This window comes from Sapajus apella, unplaced genomic scaffold, assembly GCF_009761245.1.
Source record: "Sapajus apella isolate SASKATOON/1434 unplaced genomic scaffold, GSC_monkey_1.0 scaffold43, whole genome shotgun sequence".
NCBI classification, from domain to species: domain Eukaryota; kingdom Metazoa; phylum Chordata; class Mammalia; order Primates; family Cebidae; genus Sapajus; species Sapajus apella.
The window spans coordinates 18,912,558-18,924,970 of NW_022436983.1; the positions used below are offsets into that span (position 1 = coordinate 18,912,558).

General features: G+C 46.0%; 1 long non-coding RNA gene across 1 annotated transcript in view; it reads right to left on the minus strand.

The window, feature by feature from the left end:
• LOC116566497 overlaps positions 1–12,038 on the minus strand; it is a 19,191-nt gene extending 7,153 nt beyond the window's left edge. The window contains exon 1 of the long non-coding RNA XR_004275888.1: positions 11,102–12,038. This is a non-coding gene — a long non-coding RNA (uncharacterized LOC116566497). The remainder of the gene's footprint in view (positions 1–11,101) is intronic.
• Positions 12,039–12,413: the final 375 nt, after the last annotated feature.

Consider the following 12,413-nt stretch of genomic DNA (forward strand, 5'->3'; position numbering starts at 1 on the left):
GGAGGCAATTCTCCTGCCTCAGCCTCCTGAGTAGCTGGGATTACAGGCACGCACCACCATGCCCAGCTAATTTTTTGTATTTTTAGTAGAGACGGGGTTTCACCATGTTGACCAGGATGGTCTCGATCTCTTGACCTCGTGATCCACCCGCCTCGGCCTCCCAAAGTGCTGGGATTACAGGCTTGAGCCACCGCGCCCGGCCTCAAGTCCTCTATTTCTAAAAGTCTCTCGATGAAAAAGAGATGCATATCTAGGCACCCATATTGGTGAAGTATCTGACCCAAAGTTTCCAGAAATAAAGGACTGAGATACAGACTGCATATCAGATCTTTAACCAACAGAACTGCATGCTGGAAGACAAAGGAGTGAGGTCTTCAATATTCTGAGGGGAAAAAATGAATTTGTACCTAGTATTTTCTACTCAGCCAAATTAGCATGTACAAGCCACATTGATGGAATTGAATTGGCCAGGGAGATGTGTTCCTCAAGAAGTCTTCTATGTCCGCCGGGCGCGGTGGCTCAAGCCTGTAATCCCAGCACTTTGGGAGGCCGAGGCAGGTGGATCATGAGGTCAAGAGATCGAGACCATCCTGGTCAACATGGTGAAACCCCGTCTCTACTAAAAATACAAAAAAAAAATTAGCCGGGCATGGTGGTGTGTGCCTGTAATCCCAGCTACTCAGGAGGCTGAGGCAGGAGAATTGCCTGAACCCAGGAGGCGGAGGTTGCGGTGAGCCGAGATTGCGCCATTGCACTCCAGCCTGGGTAACATGAGTGAAACTCCATCTCAAAAAAAAAAAAAAAGAAGTCTTCTGTGTTAAGAGGGAACCAGGGTGCACAATGAAGTATGATAGGAGATGCACAGAAGAGAAGTAAAACTAACAAATCTGAGGAATAGATCCAGCTGCTTCTGGCAGGAGGGAGAGGATGCTGGAGGAGTTCACACAGGTGTACAGGGAAGGTTCATCCAGGAGAGTCAGCAGCAATGCTGGAACAGAGGGGAACAGACTTGGTGGAGAGAAGAGGTGAGAGGGTATTTAAGAGACTGCAGGCAGGGCATGGAGGCTCACACCTGTAATCCCAGCACTTGTGGAGGCTGAGGCTGGAGGACTGCTTCAGGCCAGGAGTTCCAGGCCAGCCTGGGCAGCATAATTAGACCCTATTTCTAACAAACAAAACAAATAAACAAAAAAAACGCCGGATGTGGTGGTGCATGCCTATAGTCTTAGCTACTCGAGAGGCTAAGGTGGGAGGGTCCCTTGAGCCCAGAAGTTCAAGGCTTCAGTGAGCTCTGATTGCACCACTGCACTCCAGCCTGGGCAACAGAGCAAGACCCTGTCCCTAAAAAAAAGAAAATAAATAAAAAATAAGACAAGTGTGGTGGCTCATGCCTGTAATCCCAGCACTTTGGGAGGCTGAGGCAGGATCACTTGAGCCCAGGAGTTCGAGACCAGCCTGAGAAACATGGCAAAATCCTATCTCTACTAAATAAATAAATAAAAATGTGGCTGGGTGTGAGCAACATGGCAAAATCCTGTCTCTACTAAATAAATAAATAAAAATAAATTTGGCTGGGTGTGGTGGCATGCCCCTATAGTTCCAGCTACTCAGGGGGCTGAGATGGGAGGATCGCTTGAGCCCAAGAGGCTGAGGCTGCAGTGAGCTGTGATCTTGCCACTGCATTGCAGCCTGGGTGACAGAGTGAGACTCCGTTTCAAAGAGAGAGAGAAAAAGAGAGACACTATGGCCTATTCCAGAGCTCAAAAGCAGGAGGGAGTCCTCAAGCCCTGGGAGGAGAAGATGGGTGTGCATGGCAGAAAAGAATGCAAGCTCAGCCGGGCGCGGTGGCTCAAGCCTGTAATCCCAGCACTTTGGGAGGCTGAGGCGGGTGGATCACGAGGTCAAGAGATCGAGACCATCCTGGTCAACATGGTGAAAGCCCGTCTCTACTAAAAATACAAAAAATTAGCTGGGCATGGTGGCGCGTGCCTGTAATCCCAGCTACTCAGGAGGTTGAAGCAGGAGAATTGCCTGAGCCCAGGAGGTGGAGGTTGCGGTGAGCTGAGATCGTGCCATTGCACTCCAGCCTGGGTAACATGAGTGAAACTCCGTCTCAAAAAAAAAAAAAACACAAAAAAGAAAAAGAATGCAAGCTCACACCTGTAATCCCAGCACCTTGGGAGGTTGAGGCAGGCAAATCACGAGGTCAGGAGTTCAAGACCAGCCTGGCCAACATGGTGAAAGCCCGTTTCTACTAAAAATACAAAAAAATTAGCTGGGCATGGTGGTGGGCACCTGTAATGCTAGCTACTTGGGAGACTGAGGGAGGAGAATCGCTTGAACCTGGGAGGTGGAGGTTGCAGGGAGCCGAGACCATGCCATTGCACTCCAGCCTGGGCAATAGAGCAAGACTCTGTCTCAAAAAAAAAAAAAAGAAAAAGAAAAAGTGCAAGCTAGAGGATAATCAGAAAAAAATAGGCTGCTAGAGTGAAATTGACTCATGCCTCAGTATCTTCAATCCTAAAATCAGGATACTGGTAGTACCTACCTCAGAAAACTGTTAGTATAATTATGTGAAATAATATATCTAAGGTACTTAGGTTAATGCTGGGAACAAGTACAATTCAGTAAGTATCAGCTCTTATTAAATAAGTTGTCCCAGATCACACAGCTAGTAAGTGGGTAACTAGGATTTGAATAGAATACTTTTCTGACTCTAAAGCCCAGGTGGCCTCTTTACGACTGTGTTCTAGTGAGTAATAGCTATCGTTTACTGAGCACAGCACTCCATGCTCTACAATAGTTATCTCATTTAATGCTTATCACCTCCCTGAGCTGAGCATGACTATCTTACACAACAGGAAATCCAGCATTGTTTCGCGCCCTTGCCCAGGTTCACCTGCCCCACTCCAGTGCCCTCTTCCCAACAGCACAGTGGAGTCAGGAGGTTTGGGTCCCAGCCCACATCTGCCACAGATCAACCTGCATCGGTGAGCCTCAGTTTCCTCATTTTTTAAATAACAGGGGCTGGAACAGAGAATGATCTCTGGGGGTTCTTTTTTTTTGAGATGGAGTCTCATTCTGTTGCCCAGGCTGTTTTTTTTTTTTTTTTTTTTTTTTTTTTTTATGTCTTACAGGGCAACGGTTTTAATAGTCCACACTAAAATAGGCAGTACAGTTTTATAGTTTAACATTAAAAGCAATCCTGCCTTACTTTAAAATCCTTCTACTAAGAATGCTTCTTCCTCCCCCCACTCTTTCACTTAAGGTATAAGTCTAAGGAGGTACCCCTAAAGTGCATTTCTCAGGCATTAAAAATAGCACTGTGATTTGCTTTCCAGTCCTAAATAACAGCCACCTTCCTCATTTGAGAGGCATGATCTAGGCTCACTGCAACGTCTGCCTCCCGAGTTCAAGTGATTCTCCTGCCTCAGCCTCCTGAGTAGCTGGGATTACAGGTGTGCATCACCACACTTGGCTAATTTTTATATTTTTAGTAGAGAGGTGGGGTTTTGCCATGTTGGGCAGACTGGTCTCGAGCTCCTGACCTCAAGTGATCCACCTGTGTTGGCTTTCCGAAGTTCTGGGATTACAGGCATAAACCACTGTGCCCAGCCAATCTCTAAGTTCCCTTTAAGCTCTAATGTTCTAGGAGGGTGTATTCGTTGAAATCAGACAGTGCTCCAGGTAGGAGAGAGGGATCCTGAGTCAGACAGGATCCCTATCCCCATCTGACTGCACAACATCCAACAACAGAGATCCAGAGGCACCGAGGGTGGAGTCCAGGTCTCTGAGGTGTTAGTCATCATCTGCTCCCACTCCCCAGGGACCAGCAGGGATGTGATCCAATTCTACTGAATTGATGAGGGACCTCCAGGGTGATGAAAGGGAGAGGAGATATCAGAGGACACAATGGGAGATCTAAATCATTCAGCCTGGTGAAGAGAAGCCAGGAAGGACCTGCCTTCAAGTCTCCAGTGAATTTGGTGACTGGCAGGGTGATAACAAGAGGCCAAAGCTCAGGCCCTGGTTTCTAGGCCTGGTTCTGCCACTAAAAGCAGTATGATATTTGTTTGACAAGTTATTTCTCACACAAGCACTTGCTCGAAAAAAAGAAGAAGAAGAAAAAGACGAGTTATTTCACTTCTCTAGTCTTGGTTTCCACATGTAAAAAAATCAGGGAAGGCTGGACACAGTGGCTCACGTTTGTAATCCCAGCTCTTTCGGAGGTGGAGGTGGGCAGATCACTTGAGGTCAGGAGTTCAAGACCAGCCTGGCCAACACGGTGAAACACTGTCTTTACTAAATATATAAAAATTAGCCAGGCATGGTGGCAGGCACCTGTAATTCCAGCTACTTGGGAGGCTGAGGTAGGAGAATCACTTGAACCCGGGAGGTAGAGGTTGCAGTGAGCTGAGATGGTGTCACTGTACTCCAGCCTGGGCAACAGAGTGAGACTCCATCTCAAAAAAAAAAAAAAAAAAAATCAGGGAAATTTTTAAAAACACACCAATTTATATAAAGACATGTGTAATATTATAGCTAAAAGCTAGAAATGGGAAGAACTTCTCAGTGGACTGGGAAGCACGGAGTTGATGCAACAGAATCTTGAAATGCTATTTGGAAAGTGGAATAACTAACATTTACTAAGCACTACCGACATGTCAGGCACTTGGCAGAGAGGTCTTTACATGCAAAATCTCATTTAATATCCTCAAGGGTCTTTTGAGGTAGGTATTATCACCATTCTTCCTTTTTTTGAGATGGAGTTTTGCTCTGTTGTCCAGGCTGGAGTGCAGTGGTGAGATCTCAACTCACTGCAACCTCCACCTCCTGAGTTCAAGCGATTCTCCTGTCTCAGCCTCCTGAGTAGTTGGGACTACAGGTGCATGCCACTACACTTGTCTAATTTTTCTATTTTCAGTAGAGACTGGGTTTCACCATGTTGGCCAGCCTGGTCTTGAACTGTTGGCCTCAGGTGATCTGCCGGCCTTGGCCTCCCAAAATGCTGGGATTACAGGCATGAGCCACTGTGCCTGGCTACGACCATTTTTTTCAGATGAGTTCACTGAGGCCAGGAGAAGTTAAGTCATCTAACTAGTTTATACTGATGATAAAATCAGGACTCAAATTCAAAGGTCCATCTGACTCCAGAGGTTTTGTGCCACAAACCTTTACTTATACACTACTGTTGCAGACTGTTGGATATAAGAACTGTAAGAAATAGAGAAGTAGGCCAGGTATGGTGGTTCACACCTATAACCCCAGCACTTTGGGAGGCTGAGTCCGGTGAATTGCTTGAGTCCAGGAGTTCGAGACCAGCCTGCACAACATGGTGAAACCCCATCTCTTACAAAAAATACAAAAATTGGCTGGGTGTGGTGGTAATCTCAGCACTTTGGGAGGCTGAGACGGGAGGATTGCCTGAGCCCAGGAGTTCAAGACCAGCCTGGGCAACATGGCAAGACCCTGCCTTAAACACACACACACACACACACACACACACACACACACACACACACACACACACAAATTAGCGGGGTATGGTGTCACGTGCCTATAGTCCCAGCTACTAGGGAGGCAGAGGCAGAAGGATTGATTAAGCCCACGATCTTGAGGTTGCAGTGAGCTGAGACTGTGTACCACTACACTGCAAGACCCTGTCTCAAAAAAAAAAAAAAAAGGAAATAGAGAAATGCATATACATAACAGTATTAAGTGGGAAATAAACCTCAAGAGTGATTGTGGGTCAAGTGCAGTGGCTCATACCACCAGCGGTTTGGGAGGCTGAGGGAGGCAAATCACTTGAGGCCACAAGTTTGAGACCAGCTTGGCCAACATGGCAAAACCCTGTCTCTACCAAAAATATAAAAATTAGCTGGGCGTGGTGGTGGATGCCTTAATTCCAGTTACTTGGGAGGCTGAGGCAGGTGAATCGCTTGAACCTAGGAGCCAGAGGTTGGAGTGAACTGAGATCATGCCACTGCACTCCAGTCTAGGTGACAGAGTGAGGTCCTACCTAAAAAAAAAAAAAAAAAAAAAAAAAAAGAGTGATTGTGATAAGACTGTTGATGTCAACATTAGATTTGGAAATTTGTAAATAATAGGCAGTTTAGGATGCTGGGAACTTTTGGGGTCACTACAACTCAGATATTTATGCTTAATCTTTTTTTTTTTTTTTTTCTAAGACAAAGTTTCCCTCTTGTTGCCCAGGCTGGACTGCAATGGCGCGATCTCAGCTCACTGCAACCTCTGCTGCCCCAGATTCTAGTGATTCTCCTGCCTCAGCCTCCTGAGTAGCTGGGATTACAGGCATGCACCACCATGTCCAACTAATTTTGTATTTTTAGTAGAGATGGGGTTTCACCACGTTGGTCAGGCTGGTCTCGAACTCCTGACCTCAGGTGATCCTCCCGCCTCAGCCTCCCAAAGTGCTGGGATTACAGACATAAGCCACCGTGCCTGACCCCATGCTTAACTTTTTGGTAGTAGAGATGATGATAATATCTGAGTGAGCACAGATGATAGGGCCTTTCTAGTCCTAATACAGAACTTTCTAGATAAGCAGACAAGGAACAGTTGCCCTTCTTCACCACTGGAAAGATTAGAAATCTGACCACACAGCTCCTGCCCCAAGCTTTTCAGTCACTTTGTATTGCCTTCAGCATCAGTTCTTAACCTTGACTGTAGACTGGAATCACTTGAGAAACTTTTAAAATAGCTGATGTCTGAGTTTATTCCCAGAAATTCTTATTTAATTGCTACAGCTGTAGTTTTGGCATGGGGAGTTCTGAAATCTCCTCAGGAGATGCCAACGTGTAGCAACATTTGAAAACCGCTGGCCTAGAGGATAAAGCCACAACTCCTTCACTTGGCATTGAAAGCCCCTTCTGATTTCTTAGTATGCTCTCCTATAGGTTTTATTCTCTAATCCAGTTACAATGTCCTGACCATGCAGTGCCTTGCTTTTTACATACCTTTACCTTATTTCCTCTTCCTAGAATGCCTTTCTTCCCCCTCCATCCATCTGGAAAGCTCCATTCATCTTTAATACTGTGGCAAGCCAGCCTCCAAGATGGCCACAGTCATCCTTACCTCCTGGTTTTCATGTTCCTGTACATGATTTTCATGTTCCTGTATAGTCCTCTACTGCACTAAATGGGGCTGACTTGTCTAATAACATAATATTGTAGAAATGATGATGGAGTGTGACTTCTGAGTATGGGCTATAAAAGAAACTGTAGGTTCCATCTTACTCTCTCTTGGATCTTCTGCTTTGGGAGAAGCTATCTGCCAAGTCTTGAGCATCAGTCCTGTGGAAAGAACTACATGGTATGGAACTGAGGCCTTCTGCCAACAGCCACGTGAGTGCACCATCTTGGAAATGGATCCTCCAGCCCCACTCAAGCCTTCAGATGATAATAATCCCAGCTGATGTCTTGGCTGCAGCCTCACAAGAGACCTTCAGCCAGAACCACCGAACTATGCCACTCTAGAATTCCTGAGCCATAGAAAATGTGAGATGTTTGTGGTTCTAAGCTGTTAAAATTTTGGAATAATTTCTTATGCAGTAATACACAGCGAATAAACAAACAACACTCAAGTATGTGACACGCTACGAAGCCTTAGCCTTCTCCCTTGCTGAGTTGAACTGACCACCCTGTGCCACTTCTGAGCCATATATATCCCCTATTATAGCACTCATCACATGAGCCCTAATGTTGACCTGCCCTTCTTGCCCTTAGGTTCAATTCCATGAGGACAGGGCTGGCCATAGTACAGGCATCAGTAAGTGCTTGTTGAATATAGGAACATGCATGAGAACTGCCATCTGCATCATTTCTCATACGCCTTCTAGCCCAGTCTTCTTCTTATACAAAAACTTCAAAAGCTGTGCGTGGTGGCACACACCTGTAGTCCCAGCTACTTGGGTGGCTGAGGCAGGGGGATCGCTTGAGCACAGGAGTTTGAGGCTGCAGTAAGTAAGCTATGACTGTGCTCTTGCACTCCAGCCTGGGCAACAGAATGAGACCCCATCTCTTTTTTTTTTTTGAGACGCAGTCTCGCTCTGTTGCCCAGGCTGAAGAGTAATGGCGTGGTCTTAGCTCACTGCAACCTCTGCCTTCCAGGTTCAAATGATTCTCCTGCCTCAGCCTCCCAAGTAGCTGGGATTACAGGCACCTGTCACCATGCCTGGCTAATTTTTGTATTTTTAGTAGAGATGGGGTTTCACCATGTTGACCAGGCTGGTCTCAAACTCCTGACCTTGTGATCTGCCCGCCGTGGCCTCCCAAAGTGCTAGGATTACAGGCATGAGCCACCACGCCCGGCCTGAGACCCTATCTCTTAAAAAAAAAAAAAAAAAAAAAAAAAAAGACCCGAAACTCCATGGTACAGTTGCCAGAAATCATGGCTGTCTTGGTGAAAGGGTGGGTCCTGAGGATATTCTTAATAATCCAACAAAATTGGCCAGGGGTGGTGGCTCAAGCCTGTAATCCCAGCACTTTGGGAAGCTGAGGTGGGTGGGTGGATCACGAGGTTAGGAGGTTGAAACCATCCTGGCTAACACAGTGAAACCCCATCTCTACTAAAAACACAAAAAATTAGCCAAGCATGCTGATGGGCACCTGTAATCCCAGCTACTAGGGAGGCTGAGGCAGGAGAATCGCTTGAATCTGGGAGGCAGAGGTTTCAGTGAGCCGAGATTGCACCACTGCATTCCAGTCTGGGTGACAGAGCAAGACTCCTTAAAAAAAAAATAAAAGATAATAATAATCCAACAAAATCCTGGCATCCACAGATTTATCTAGAACACCAGACTACAAGTCAGAAGGTCTGGTTTTTAATTCAAGTCTGCCAACTGCCTGCTGAACTTTTTTGAAGTGAACTGGTTTCCTCATGGACCAAATAACTTAAGGCCTCTTCCAATTCTAAAATTTAATAATTCTGTATTTTCAGCTAGCAATTGCTCTTATTTCATAAAAGAAAATAGACTAATAGGCTTATACCATAGCAAGGATTCTCAAACTTCACTGTGTATCAGGAAGTAATATTCCTCGAACTTACACACACATACACACTTGGGCCCTCCCTCCAGACCTTCTGAATCAGCATCTCTGGATTCAGAAGGCCAAGACAGGCAGATCACTTGAGGTCAGGAGTTTGAGACCACCCTGGCCAACATGGTGAAATCCCATCTCTACTAAAAATACAAGAATTAGCTGGGCATGGTGGCGGGTGCCTGTAGTACCAGCTACTTGGGAGGCTGAGGCAGGAGAATTGCTTGAACCCGGGAGGCAGAGTTTGCAGTGAACCGAGATCATGCCACTGTACTCCAGCCTAGGCGACAAAGCGAGACTGTCTCAAAACAGAACAAAACAAAACAAAAAAAACAAAAAAACCCCACTGACTTTGGAGCCCAACAATGTAGGTTCAAATCCTGGTTCTAGCACTTACATGCTGGGTGACTTGGTTGGGCTAGCAAATCTTTCTGAATCTCACTTTCCTGATCTACAAAATGAGGCTAACATGCACTACCTTACTGGAATGTTGCTAGGATTAAATGATGCAATGTATGTAAAACACTTAGCAGAATATCTGGCCAGAATAAGTGTTCATTAAGTAGTAGCACATTAGGACAGAACCAAAATATAGCACTTTTTATAATTAACAGCAACATAAATGTATCCAGTGCTTTGACATCTTACATTGAGCCCATCCCTAATCCCACCCAAAAAATTCTGAGATGGGAAGGCAGATGCCAGTGACCCCATTTTGCAGGAAAAGAAACAAAGGCTCAGAAAGATTCACTGGCTCCAGATCAAACAAAAGAAAAATGTCAGAGTCTGGATTCAAACCTGGGTGTGATTCCATGAAGATGAATAATTATATATACACACTTGGCAGGCTGAACATCTCGGGGCCATCTGGCTTAACAGGCTGAAGAGGACTGTATTTCTGAGCAGCTTCTTTTTTTAGATGAAAGCAAGATGGGAAAAATAAGCTGGCAAACTGCTTTCCTTCATTTTCAACAGTGGTGTGATTTGTGCTCAGTTCTGCCCTCCTTCTAACTTGCAAATGCTACTTGTCCATGTGACTTATAAGTTTGCTCCAGCTGTCTTGGCTGTGCTGCTGCTGGCTCTGCCCTGGCCCCACAGCTGGGACTGGGAAAACCAAAAGAAAAGGAAGCAGAGACAGCTGGAGATGTCAGAGGGCTGGGTGAGCTCCAGCTGTTCCCAAGTTTGGCTGGGGAATGAGAGCTGATAGGGGGCCAGGGCCAGGGGTCCCTGTCCCCCATGTCAATCAATTGGAGGATGCTTTTTCCTGTCCAACAGATGGGCCCTGCTCCTGGAATAATGTGATAAAGGGCAATAATAAATATGGCACAGACTTGATTTCTCTTGGGGAACAAGAGGCCAAGAGATCAAATGTTAGTCTAATTTAATCAAGAAGGCTTTCATGGAAGAGGTGGGATTAGAACCGAGCCTAAAGCATTAGCAAGATTTGGATGTGCAGAAAGGAGGCGGGGAAGCCCTGCAGGCAAGAAAAACCTCAGGAGAGGTGGACACAGTGGCTCAGGCCTGTAATCCCAGCACGTTGGGAGGCCAAGGTGGGCAGATCACTTGAGATAAGGAGTTTGAGACAAGCCTGGCCAACATGGTGAATCTCCATCTCTACTAAAAATACAAAACTTAGCCAGGTGTGGTGGTGCATGCCTGTAATCTCAGCTACTTGGGAGGTTGAGGCAGGACCATTGATTGAACTTGGAAGGTGGAGGTTGCAGTAGGCCAAGATCATGCCACTGCACTCCAGCCTGAGTGACAGAGCAAGACTCCATCTCAAAAAAAGAAAAGAAAAAAGAAAAAAAGGAAAGGGGAGTCCTGGAAACTCGTGACAACTCAATGAAAGAGATGCGAAATGCCAGAACTGACAGGGCCTTAAGAGACTGGCTAATTCAATAACCACCAACCCATGTCCCAATTTACAGATAAGGAAGCTAAAGTTGAGGGAGGAAAACTAAACACACACACACTCGTCACAGAGGGTGCAGGTGACAGAGGCAAGAACCTAGGGCTCCAGACAACCAGTTTGGTCCTCTTACCATCAGATCATCTTGCCAGGCTGATATTTTCATGCAAAAGTGGCATTTCAGGTAGATCTGGCAGCAGAATGCAGCAGGGAAAGAGAGAGTACAGTCCAGAAGACTGTGAAATGAGCCCAGGGGTGAGCTGAGAGGACAGCAGGCTCAAACAAGATGGAAAGGATGGGCTGTGTGGGAGAACTACCAAGAGTGAAGAAACAGGAGGACTTGGCAGGAAATCATGAGGGACGGAGCTGTGCCGAGCCAGTTCACTGGCCATCTGCAGGCCTGGGTGTTTCTCCTGAGGAGGTGACAAGGCATTCTGACCCCCTCACCTGGTGTCAAAGGCAGCAGACAAAAATTAAAACAACTAGCCTCTGCTACAAAGCCCCTGTCCCCAGCTCCTCCCTTTGGCCAACGTCTCCACAGATCTATGCTTCTCCTTTTTGACATTTTAGGATCTTCAGTTTGCAGCTGATGCATAGATATATGTGTTTAGATGATCTGGTGTGAAATTAAAACCCAACCAGAACCTAAGAGTGTGTACTCTTGCAGGTGGAAAAGAAGCAAGGCTAGAGCTAGGGTGGAGACTTTGTTTCATGTGAGGAACAGGGATAGCAGAACAAAGAGAATGGGAAACTGCCTCTCCACCTAGCTCCAACCGGACATGAGGACACAATGGTAGTAGGTGGGTGGCAGTTAGGAGGGTCCACTTGAGGAAGGTAACCATGAGACCATAGAAGCTGGAATAAAAATTTAGACCAATGGTCAGGCATGGTGGCTCATGCCTATAATCCTAGCACTTTGGGAGGCTGTGGCTGTGGCAGGAGGATCACTAATCCCAAAAGTTCCAGACCAGATTGGGGAACATAAAGAGACTCCGTGTTTACAAAAAAATTTTTTTTTAATTAGACAAGCATGGTGGTACATGCCTGTAATCACAGGTACTTGGGAAATTGAGGCAGGATAGCTTGAGCCTGGGAATACAAGGTTGCAGTGAGCTATGAACGCACTACTGCACTCCAGCCTGGGTGACAGACCAAAAAAGAAAGCAAGAAAAAGCAAGCAAGAAAGCAAGCAAGCAAGGAAGGAAGGGAGAGAAAAAGAAAAAAGAAAAAAAGAACATAGACCAAGACCATTGGGGCCATTTAGTGCAAGGGCCCATTATACCTAACCTTACAGCTATGTAAGGAGGCCCAAATGAAACAAGAGTGTTAATAGCTAATGTTTATTAAGCCCTTAATATAGCCACTATGCTAAGTGCTTCACATGTATTACTTCATTTAATTATCACAACCAGGCTGGGCATGGTGGCTCATGCCTGTAATCCCAG